We start from the raw sequence: 11,867 nt of genomic DNA, 5'->3' as shown, positions 1-11,867 counted from the left end.
CGAAGGGTGAAGAGAATGGAAAATAAAATGAATTGTTAGAAAATACGGCCCCAGAAACTTTCTTTCGCAACGATCCATTCCATTTTCCACTTTTTTTATCCGTAACGCCGAATGGCCGATCCCGCCGATAACGGCGCCGTCCTTCTAGTCAATGACAAATGGCGAAAAGAATAGAAAATTAAAGGGGAGGCTACAAAATATCAGGGCGCGGTCCTTCATGGTGGCATGATCCTCTTTTGCGGGAAAGTGTGACGGCTTCGCTGATCTTTGGTCAATGATTCTGGAAAGTCGCAAAGGGTCGTTATCTTGTACGCGTTCGAAAAGCCGACGTTCGGTTTCGTCTCACGTGAATGTCCGGGCCGCGCCGATATATCGCGGCCTATAGGCCATTCTAGGCCAATCGCGTGAGGCGAAACCGAACGTCGGCTGGTAAAATCATCCCCTGGCAAAATGTGTACTTGTCAGGAATATTCGCGGGGCACAGTTTTTGTCACTGGTGTAGTCAACTGAGCTTTAATAGGGTATGGGACCGGTCTGTAGTTGCTGTTGTATTACAAATCAAAGCGCGCATCCAGACAGGGACGAGACGTTCAATTATTTCTCACTTCTGCTCGGTTGCCAGCTTTAAGCGTGCACTCGCACGCACACACGTGCCGATAAACACACCAAACACACACGCACACACATTTGGCCTTTTCATGGGTTTCAGAATTCTGATTTGTTTGTCAGAGGAAAGCAACCCGACTCATCCCAGAATACGATCCCCGCATATATCCCCGTTCAATACCAGCAATATCGTCGCCACTGGCGGCACAGCGACTGCAGGCGCCTTTTATTGGGACAAAAGCAGGACTCTTTCGTCGGAAGGCGTAGTGACAGGACGAGAAATAAAATTGAAGAATTGGGTTCGTAGAGAGTCCAAGACCATCTTGCAGCCGTTTAGATAAGCAATCTGGTTTAGCAGGACATTTTTCGTTGGGCAGGATGGTTGTATATACGTGCGGACAGCTGCCCACTCCGTCAAACAGGTGAAAGAAGTGCGCCTTTTATCCACAAGTCCGAACAGAACAGTCGAATAGCTGTGTAAACGCGATTAAAGAAGCACACACACCTAATGATTGATAAAGCCGCGTATTCTGCACACCCACGTGCGTATATTTTTCGCACTTTACTCATCGTCTTCGCATGCACCGATCGTAGCTGATTATGAATTGCGAAGTATGCAAGACAGTGCATGCTGGAGTAAACGTACACGGAGGCAAACGCTGACCAAAGTTTCGGCCATTCCACATTATACGCTGTTTGGCTCCTTGGTAGCAATTTATTAAAAAGCTGGAAAGAGAAGTGAGAGTGCGCAACGATGTTTGGTTTGTCATCGCACGATGGAATGGAAAACAGGTGCGTATATATGGTCAAACACACGCTACATCCGGCTCGATATCACGTAAGAAAAATTATGTATACTGCACCGACCAAAATGTTCTGAAGCTGATAAGCCGGTGCAGACATTAGGGGCACTGAAGCGTCAGCACTGAAGACTGAAGACTGCAGCACTGAAGACATCAGGCACTGAAGCGTGGAAAGAGCGATTTAAAAGTTGACATCCGACAAGGAAACTCCATGTAAAAAAAATAAAATAATAATAATAATAATAATAATAATAATAATAATAATAATAATAATAATAATAATAATAATAATAATAATAATAATAATAATAATGTCGCGCGAAATATTGTGCGATCACGTGGAGATCAAAATTACTGTGCTGTTGCAGTCATATTACTTTTCAAGAAAATCACTTCACTGGGGTATTATTTGCTTTGCTTTACTCCGAGGGTGTGCCCCAGTTTACAAGTGTTTAGGCTGAAAAGTTGGCGCCTTGGGTTGCGGGCTTTTAAATATAGCAACCCGGCTTCTGCGATGCACATGCAATACGGCAAGGTATCACACGTATAGGGATGCTACGCTGGCAACGCGCTTCCTGCCTTGTCGCTTCGCTGAACACACGGAAGCGGCAGAGGGAAGCGCACGAGGATAGACGCTTCGATCGAAGACAGCCACGCTGTATGCACACTCGTAAGTGATGGAATCAGGCATTTTTCCAACTTTTCTATGGCCTGTCCGTCTTTTTTTTTTTCTTTTTTTCATTGAGAAAGCTGTCAGGGCACTATGCCTTATGTGTACTTTGTGCACTCACATAAACATAGTGAGTCTTCTTGAGTCTCGCATTTCACCGCTTTCGCACCACGTTGATGCCGAAGTTGCAGGTATACGCGTGCTCACAAAACTGTCCCGAAGGCAAAACTTACAAAATTACTTCGCGGACTGTAGAAGCGCAACATGGAATTGAGTGAGGAACTACACAGGTCGCACACAGACTTGCACGTGCATGCACGCATCGATTTCTGCCTAGAGTGTGAAGTTTGGAAGAAAACGCGAAAGAAAGGAACTGTTTCTTTTTTTTTTCTTACTTTCTGGTCTTTCTTTTCTTCAGCAATAAAATAAAGCTAGTTACTTAGTTAAGTCGGGTTTATTGGCGCAAAAGCGACTTAGGCTATGCTGCGTCAGCCACAAGGTCTTTGAAAATCCGATGTAAAACCAGTAAGAAGCTGCATTGATCTACAATTTATGTAAACAGTCTGTTTCATCTAAAAAGCTAAGCAAGCCAGTCAGTGGCACCAGTGGATCGTGTCCTAAAATTAAAGCGGGGTGTAAAGGTATGTGTAGTTGATATAATTTGTGCAAAAGTTTGTGTTTTTGTGTTTCAATCTGTGTACATGTGGTTAAAATGTGCATCACTGTTAAAGGGTCGTGGTACTTCTCTCATGTTGGTTGTTTTTCCTTTCTAAGTAAAAAATTGTGTGTGAGTTGTGTGTGCCCAGTTCGAAGTCGACACAAGATTATTTCAATAAACCGTACTTGATGATGACACGACTTCCACTCGCCAAGCATAGGTTTAGTTAGATGTAGCTTGTTACATGGGCAAAAGTTCCATTCGTGCTGCCATTCTGACGCCACGGCCTTCCGTATCACTCGAATGATATCTTTAAATAGTATTGTTGTATTCGTTATGTCTGTGTGTGCGGTCAAGGATGCATATTCATCTGCCTTTTCATTCCCTGGTATCCCTACATGGCTTGGTACCCAGCAGAAACGGATGGGTCTTTCGTGTTTGTTAGAAACTAGCATGTTTAATATATCGCCTATAGCAGGGGTTACGATTTCAGATTTTACATTTAGGGCCTTTAGTGCACTTACGTTAACGAATCAGTATATATTACTGCATTGCTGTGCTTATTGGCAATAATTTTTTTGCAATAAAATAAAGAAAGAACAGAGAAACAGTATACATTTTCTGAAGAAGCTTTCAAGGTAGTGGTGTTAAATTTTCACGCTCAAAGCAACGGCTCCTCACACTATAATGGAAGCCAATAGCACGTAGCATTAGAAGACGGGGGAAAAGGACTGTTGGCACCTCTCTTGTTTATATCGCGTGGCTCACGGTAAGGCTGATCACGAGAATATATGCAAGCATTCTGTTTTGTTATGCACTGCAGCCCAACTTCACAGAACCCCGTGAAGCTGGGCAACCAACAAAATCTTGGGGTCTGTGGTTTCGGCAGTGCTTTATTTTACCCACTTACCTCCTATAATCAATATGCCTGTTGTGAGCTCAGGTTCCGTGACTACCGTGTACCAGGGTAACGTGTCGATATTTACGGCTCTACGGAAATATCTAAAGACTGGTTGCTAAATAGTAAACGAAAGGGAATTAATACGTGACGACCACATGAGGGGCCACTTCAGAAATATAGCACTTGAGTGGGAGAAATGATGGACTTAAATATAGCATTGTTTTTCTTTTAAATACAAAGCTTTCTTGGTGAGTTACCCCCCACCCACCCTGTTCCGTATCGGATATGTTTCTAGCCTCTTTCGTAAGCCGATCTTGGAGATAGTGCAGTCTAAAAATGTGCGCCAATCCCGAATATAAATCTGGTACCACTGGTATCGGTGCAGGTAGTACTGCCGTGCAGTACCACTGCACGTCGTGGCGGTACCGCCGTGTGGTGGAAAGGGGACCGTTCTCGTATTGTTCCCTCATGACAGCTTGCGTTTTCAGACGCGGTCGTTGAGATGCTGCGCCTCCAGTCGAAGACGCAGACGCTGTCGTTTAAGACGCTGCGGGCCACTCAAAATAAATTATATGGTTCACACACAGCCTTCTCACTCTCAACTCGCTCAGGGAGACTTTGTATTTCATCGACTTCACTTGGAAGGCTGAATTGCCTTCCAACTTTTTCAGTTGGTAAGAGGGAGAAACAGCAAGTGCGTCGGAGTTTGTGAGCGGTAGAAAACAGAAGCGGGGACGCTTGTCAATTTACTCGTAAGCTAGAAGTCCAAGGATCGCACGAATCACTTTGTCTGACACTGAAGTGACTCTCGTAAGCTCCACGCTCGTGTATAGGGTACGTCGAACCAACTCGCGCAGTTTTCTCACGGAAACTGTGACAGAACAGCTTTCTCACGGTGTTGGCAACCGGCTGCAATGCCTTACGGAGGTAGCCCTGTCACTGCTGTATACCTGGTTGGTCTCAGGGTCCGGCCATAATACGCCCTATAGTGAGATAGCGCACTGAACTAATCTCTCTTCATTTGTCGAAATGAACGTTAGCTAGCAGCTAGCTGCTTGACCGAATCATACAAGTTTCCTGTATATGGCTCGCCCAGCAAACGACTTGGAGGAAAGGACGGTCAAGAAGCGCACAGGGGACTCTGCGGCATGGTTCATCGACTCTCCGAAAAGGCGCAAAGAACGTCCACAGTCAGATCTCCAACAAATGCAGGTTTGTTCAGCCAAGGTGAGCCAGAGCACGACTGTCACGGTTTGTGGCCAAAACTCCTCGCAAGCGCGATCGAGTAAGCGCTGCCGCTACGTCTAGGCCGATCGGGCAGCTTGACAAGTCACGGGAGCGAAGGTCCTGCGTCCAATTAGAAGTGAGCCTATATGGAGTACCAGTGCCTCTGCCACGGCGTGGAAGCAAATGAAGCTCTTGGCGATTCTTTGGAGCTTCTATATCTCAGGATTGAGAGGCTACCAAAAGGGTGAACATTGCGAGGCTAATCAGGGCACGTCCCGCTGAGGTGTGCTCACACATGTGACTCGCGCCACCAGGAAGAAGAAGCACGGTTTGCGAGTTAAAGTAGCCCTGGCACTCTATAAAGCCGTGTCCTCCATGCATGTTCCCGCCGCCATGACGGCTCCGAGAGATCGATCTTGAAAAATGTCCGTCAAAATTACAAAATATGCATCACTTCTGCACAAGCAGCGACATTAGGCTTCATACTTTTTCGCTCTAAAGACCGAAGTTAAACCACATTGTATACTGGCAATTGCATGACAACTCTCCAATAACACAGGCCAACAGTACAAAATTTCTTGGTCTATAATCAACGACTGTCATATAAAGTTTAATTAGCGTGCCCACACCAGTGGCGTAGCTAGAAATAATTTTCGGGGGGAGAGATGGGCGCAGTTTACCGGGGATGGGGAGGTTGAGGGTGGGTGGGAGAAGGAGCTGGGCTGGCCGCATATACTAACACAGACATTTCGGGTTTGGCGGAGGGGGAGATGCACGAGCCCGGTGTCACCCCCCGGTTACCTATACGCCTCTGGCCCGCATGTAGTACAGAAAGCTTCGGCTGGTTTATACGAATTTTCTAAACGCGTAAGCTTTTTATTAAAGAATCACTGATTAACCTATATTATTCGTTTGTTCATTCGAAATTCAAATATATAATTGCTACATTGATAGATGGCGTAGCACATAAAAATGCACCTCACATCAATATGTTAACGGTGCAGAAAAGTGCTCTTTAGATAGATAGATAGATAGATAGATAGATAGATAGATAGATAGATAGATAGATAGATAGATAGATAGATAGATAGATAGATAGATAGATAGATAGATAGATAGATAGATAGATAGATAGATAGATAGATAGATAGATAGATAGATAGATAGATCTGTATTATGCAGTGGCTGCCAATCAGGTATGTAGAAAAAGAAAAAGAAGCTACAAAATCATTTCAGAAGAGTAGAAGTAGAAAGCACAATCGTAGCCCAAGAACATAATGCTGACCGTTAAAGCGGAATTGCATGACTGACAATGTGTAAGGTATGCAAAATTACATAAAAAGATCGCTGTTTTGGAGCAAAGAACCGTGCGCTGCTTGTAGTACTAGGCAAGGGGAGTGTCAGGATACAATGATCAATCATATAACACTTGATCCATCAGCATCATCTCGATATGGAGCCCATTAAAGAAATAATTGACTTATCATGTTCAAGGACAATACAATCGCTATATTTGAAGAAGTATTCAGGATATTTAAGCGTAAAATCAGTTAGCGTCACTTCGTTATCGCGCCAAAATTTGTATTGGAAATTTACGCTTTTCCGTTCAGTATATACCTTGGATATCAACAACTTCATCACAGGGATCTGAAAGGACGTAAATATAGCTGGCGCTGAGGAGACCTTTTTATTTCGGCAAATTTGAGAGGCACCTCGACGACAGAGTGGAAGGCAGAAACATGGAGGACAAATTAGGGATCAAACATTGCTGGTTTGCTTTGGTGGCTACGGTTGCAAGATGCTCACTACAAGGAGTGCACGGCTCTCTATGAGCAACCTCTTTGTGACCGTGAGTTCGGTAGTGTGCGTGGCAGTGTGCGTCTTGGCTTGGAGGACGCGGTATGTTGGAGCCAGAAGCTAGCTGCCTCACGGCGAGCGAAAATTGGCGAGACATACTGTTATGAGCACGCAGATCAAACTCTCGCTTTACTCACCAGAAAATAAGATGGGCGCGTACAATTTGAAACCGCAAGCACAGGAAGACGAGGAGCTGGAAGAGCACCGCCCGCATTTCTGGGAAGCACACCGGTACTCCCGATACAGATTTCTGTTGCTCAGTGCGTCCTACATAAAAGTGTTTCTCCGAACGTGACAGAAGCCCGCGATTACATGCAAAATTGCCGCGCGACAGGCCGCTCGAGGCACTTTACGTTTATTCTCGGGCTTTTTCCAGGGCCGCTATTTTGCAGCGATGCCTTATGACTTATTCTATACTAGTCTTATCATCCACCGCTCACGGCCGGCTGATCCTGTTGATAACGCGAGTGGACCGTAGCCCTCACCTCTGACAAAGCGCGATAAGCGCGAAAAGGCATTAGCACCGGAAAGGCATCGCTACAAAATACCGGCCCAGGCAGGGAAAGACAATTTTATGTAGCACGCATTGAACAGAAAGCTGTATCGGGATTTTTTTCATGTTGCTCTACAATTTCTTCATAGACACTTTTCATCTATTTATAATATTTGAGCAGTTTATTAATTAAGACTAATTATGTCATTAGGCGGAATGCAAAAAAAAAGTCGCAGTTTCACCTGAAAGGCGAAGCATCAATTGCGATAGCAAATTTGTAGAGAGCTATACGGAGTAATGATATTAGCTTTATCAGCTGTATAAACTTGGACATGCAGCAGCACCGGCAACACGCAGAACTATTGTCGACGCCGTCGGCGTTTTGCCCGCGTTCGCTCAAAATGCGTGCGGCGTTGGTGACTGTTGCCGGAGCCTCTGATATAAATAGGCACTTGGTGCCGCAGCTAAACGTCGCCTCCCTTCCCTCCCCCTCCCCCCCTCCCCCACGGCCTCTCGCGCGTCGGAAGAAGGCGCGTTTGCTCTACATATATGGCGATTGTAAAGGAGGAAAGAGACGCCTACTTCTGCAGCCCTTAAGCGAGCACGGCGCAGAACGCGCGTTTGTTCTCCGCCGTGCGTTCACTCCCCGTGAAAGACGCGCCCCTCGCGCCCTTTCACTCGCACATACAGCGTTCGGCGCGCAGCGACGATTTCATCTCCATTGACGTCATACGGAACCTCACGGCGACGGCGACGACGACGGCGACGCCGACGGCAGAAATCTGCTTTTGAGTGTGCATATAATTGTTATCGCAATAAAAAGAATCTCAGTATCTTCAAGCGACGGCAAACAACATTACCTTGGTTCTGTCCAGCTACGTGACATTTGCATCTTTTTAAATTTTGGTGCATGATAGTAGGGACACCCTGTATATATAGTAGGGTCCTTCAACGGGTCAGACAATAAATGAGTGAAAATGAATTCCACAACTTCGCGGTAATCTTTGCTTTATTGCCCAACAGTTTCGGTCGGTGGACCGACCTTCGTCAGGGGTTCAGTTTTCGTTCACTTTCATTTCTTTTCTTCTACATTTCAATTTCAGCCACAGCTAATTTCCCCGATGCTTTCCTTGGCTTCATTTTCTGTTGGCTTTATATGGTCATGATTATTTATATACAGGGTGTCCCAGCTAAAAGTAGCAAATGTTTTAAAAACGACGGAGTGTGCTAGGAGGCTCAAACCAACTCAGTGATGTCGAGGATCGCGTGTCCTAGTCTGCGGTATTTTTTTTTCGTTTTGCAAAGTCAATTAATTAGTATAAACGAATTGCCTAACTTTTTAAATATTGCCTTCACCAAGAAAGTGTCAATACGAAAGTTGTAGATCACATTTAAATATGGCCGACTGAAGTGTTTGCAACTAAGTACCATTGATGGAGCTTCTTGTAAATGCCTTTAAAGAAAGCGCGCGAAATACAAAAACAAGCGCGTGATAGCGCCACTATTTCAGCGCCCCCAGACAACCGACCAGTAAAGGACATTGTTTGCTGCTTTTTTCTAGACTCACTCGCGTGCCCTGTCGCGATCGGGCGCACAGAGTGAGCGGCGGTGATGAAGGTGTGTCGCGCTTCGAGGTGACATCATTCGCTCCACTTGTGGAATGAAGCCCGAACACACAAGGCAAGAAAAAAATTAAAAATAAAGAAGTTAGGGCTTGAGTAAATGTTGAGGGCCGAACTTTTAATCGGGAGGAAAATGCAATTGTCATGTTCTTCTATTCGATCGCGATTCTATCTTACTAGCGAGAGTTGCTGGCGCGTACCTTGGGGCCACCGAAAACGCCAAGCCCGTCCAGGAACTGTTGTAGATATATGCGGATTTAGTTTCTTGATTGGTCGTCTGGGAGCGCTGAAATAATGGTGCTATGACGCGCTTGTTTTTGTATTCCGCGAGCTTTCTTTAAAGGCAATTACAAGAAGCTCCATCAATGGTGCTTATAGGTGCAAACACTTCAGTCGGCCATTTTTAAATGTGATCTACAACTTTCGTATTGGCACTTTCTTGGTGAAGCCAATATTTTTTTTTAAATATCGCAGTTTCGCCCGAAAGGCGAAGCATCAATTGCGATAGCAAATTAGTAGAGAGCTATTCGGAGCAGTAGGGATAATAATTTTATCGGCTGCATAAACTTGGACACATTCGCTTACTAACTGAATTAACAAGCGTGGTGTCAGCGCGCACAAGCAAACGTGAATAGATCACACTCGATGACCTCAGACAACCACTGTCAAAACGCTGGCAGCAAGCGCCGCCGCCGCAGCGTGCGAAGGTTCGTGCGGTCTATCGCTTCAACGGAAACTGAGCGGCGAATGCACGGCGCATACAAAGGTCAGAGCCGTGTGGAGATCGCTTGCAAGATACGGTGCGCGCGACAACACCGGCAGCCCGTAGCGGCGCAAAGTACAAGAACGCATTTGTTGGCAGAGTAGAAGCCCCCCACCCCCTCCCCCCCCCCTTCCCTCCCGATTCCAGCACTGCCTTCCCGTTTTCCTCCTTTCGCGTGGGAGATTGCGTCGCCAGTTCCCCTTGCGCCCGGTTGCAAGATACGCATTTGGTGCCTCAACACGGTGTCGCCCCCCCCCCTCCCTCCCTCTCTGCCATACCCCCACGGCCTTTCGCACGACGGAAGTCGCGTTTGCTCTCCGCCGTCCGTTCGCTCTCCGTGAAAGCGCGCGTCCCCTCACTCGCACATACGGCGCGCGGCGACGATTTTATCGCCCTTGGACTTTATACGGAACCTCACGGCGACGACAGAAATCCGCTTGAAGTGCCCATATAATTGCTATCGCAACAAAAGTTAGGCAATTAGTTTATACTAAATAATTGACTTTGCAAAACGAAAAATATACCGCCGACTAGGACACGCGATCCTCAACAACACTGTGTTGGTTTGAGCCTCCTAGCACACTCCGTTGTATTTAAAACATTGGTAATTTTTAGCTGGGACAACCTGTATATGCCCGAGAAGAAGGGAAACCGAGGGGCTCGGTTCTTGTTAATCACGACCATAAAAAACCGACAATGAAGCCAAGGAAAGCACAGATTACATCAGCTGCTGTGGTTGAAATTTAAATCTAGAAATTTAGGAAGGAAGAAAAGGAAGTAAATGTGGACGAAAATATAACATGCCGCTGGTGAGATCCTAACCTACAACCTGCGCATCATGCGAGCGTTGCACTACCAATTATGATACGGCGACGGCTATCAGATAATACAGGCCTGATCATTTTTTAAGTTTTACGGAACTTTGGAAAACAGCCTGCTGCAGATGGATGGATGGATGGATGTAAAACTTTAATGAACGTCCTGAGGTACGCGACTCAGCGCGCAGCGGGCCGCTCCCACGTTGGGACAGTCAGACCATGCCCGACCGCCGCATCGTGGGCCCTCTGGACAGCCCATAGTTGGAGATAACATAAATCTAGTCCTTGAGCTGGATTATTCAGAGAGGCGGACAATACTTGCCCGAGAATTTGAAACACCTATTCAACTAATGAACAAAAATTACCTAATTATCTTCTGAATTATTTACTTTATGGCACATATTGCAATTTAGGAATTGTAGCCGGTGAGTTTGTAAGGCGTATCCGTTTGGAATTAATTTCCAGAATGACACGAGTTTGGAGATATGCGCCATCAAACTCGCCGTATAAATTCAGTGTTCCGCTTTCTCTTATAACAAAACGCTCCTTTATGCATTGAAGCACAAAAGTAACTGGATCACCCATGTATTTCGTCCCACACATTGGGAAATAATGTCTCGAAACTGGTGTCATCCTGGAAATGAATTTCAATTGGATACGTCCTGCAAGCTCAACGGCTACAATTCGTAAATTGCAATATGGGCCGTAAAGTAATTAATTATGGAGTTAATTAGTGAATTTTAGTTTATTAGTTGAATGTGTGTTTCGATTTCTCGTGCTAGTAATGCCCGCCTCTTCGAATAATCTAGCTCTAGGACAAGAATTATGCGATTTGCCACAAGCGATTTTTAGAGATTCCATAAAACTTGAGAATGATCACTCCGTGTATAAAGTAAAGCAAGTGATCAAAGAATTGCGGTAGTAGAGGAGGCAAAAAGGACACGAAAAGCACGTAGGAAAAAAATTGCCTGAAAGGCGAAGCATTGATTGCGGTAGCAAATTACTAAACAGCTATAAGAAGTAAGGTTAGAATTTTTATCAGCTGTGTAAATTCCAGTAAACATTCGATTACTAAATAAATTACCAAGCATAGTGTCGCGCCCACATGCAAACAGAGCGCACCTTACTCGATTATTACTTGACTAAATGTGATTCGACGTGACAGTCGCTTTCGTCACAACTCTCACAGGCCACAGAAGTTATGGTTGGGACGTCCACTTGTTCTTTACTTTAAGCCAACTTCAAGCAGTGTAGTGAAGCCAACTTTCTCTAGAATTAAAGCAAAAATAAAAATATGGATGTTCTGGAAATAAATATATTATTCTGAGTGTATTTCGGGCATTTATTTAATGTGCCGATTCAAGCAAGCACTTAGAGAAAGTTCCCATTTTGGAAAAGTCTTTTAAAAAATGTCGCAGTTTCGCCCGAAAGGCGAAGCATCAATTGCGA

Source organism: Dermacentor silvarum, chromosome 1 (assembly GCF_013339745.2).
Source record: "Dermacentor silvarum isolate Dsil-2018 chromosome 1, BIME_Dsil_1.4, whole genome shotgun sequence".
NCBI lineage: Eukaryota > Metazoa > Arthropoda > Arachnida > Ixodida > Ixodidae > Dermacentor > Dermacentor silvarum.
This window is presented reverse-complemented; position numbering follows the sequence as displayed.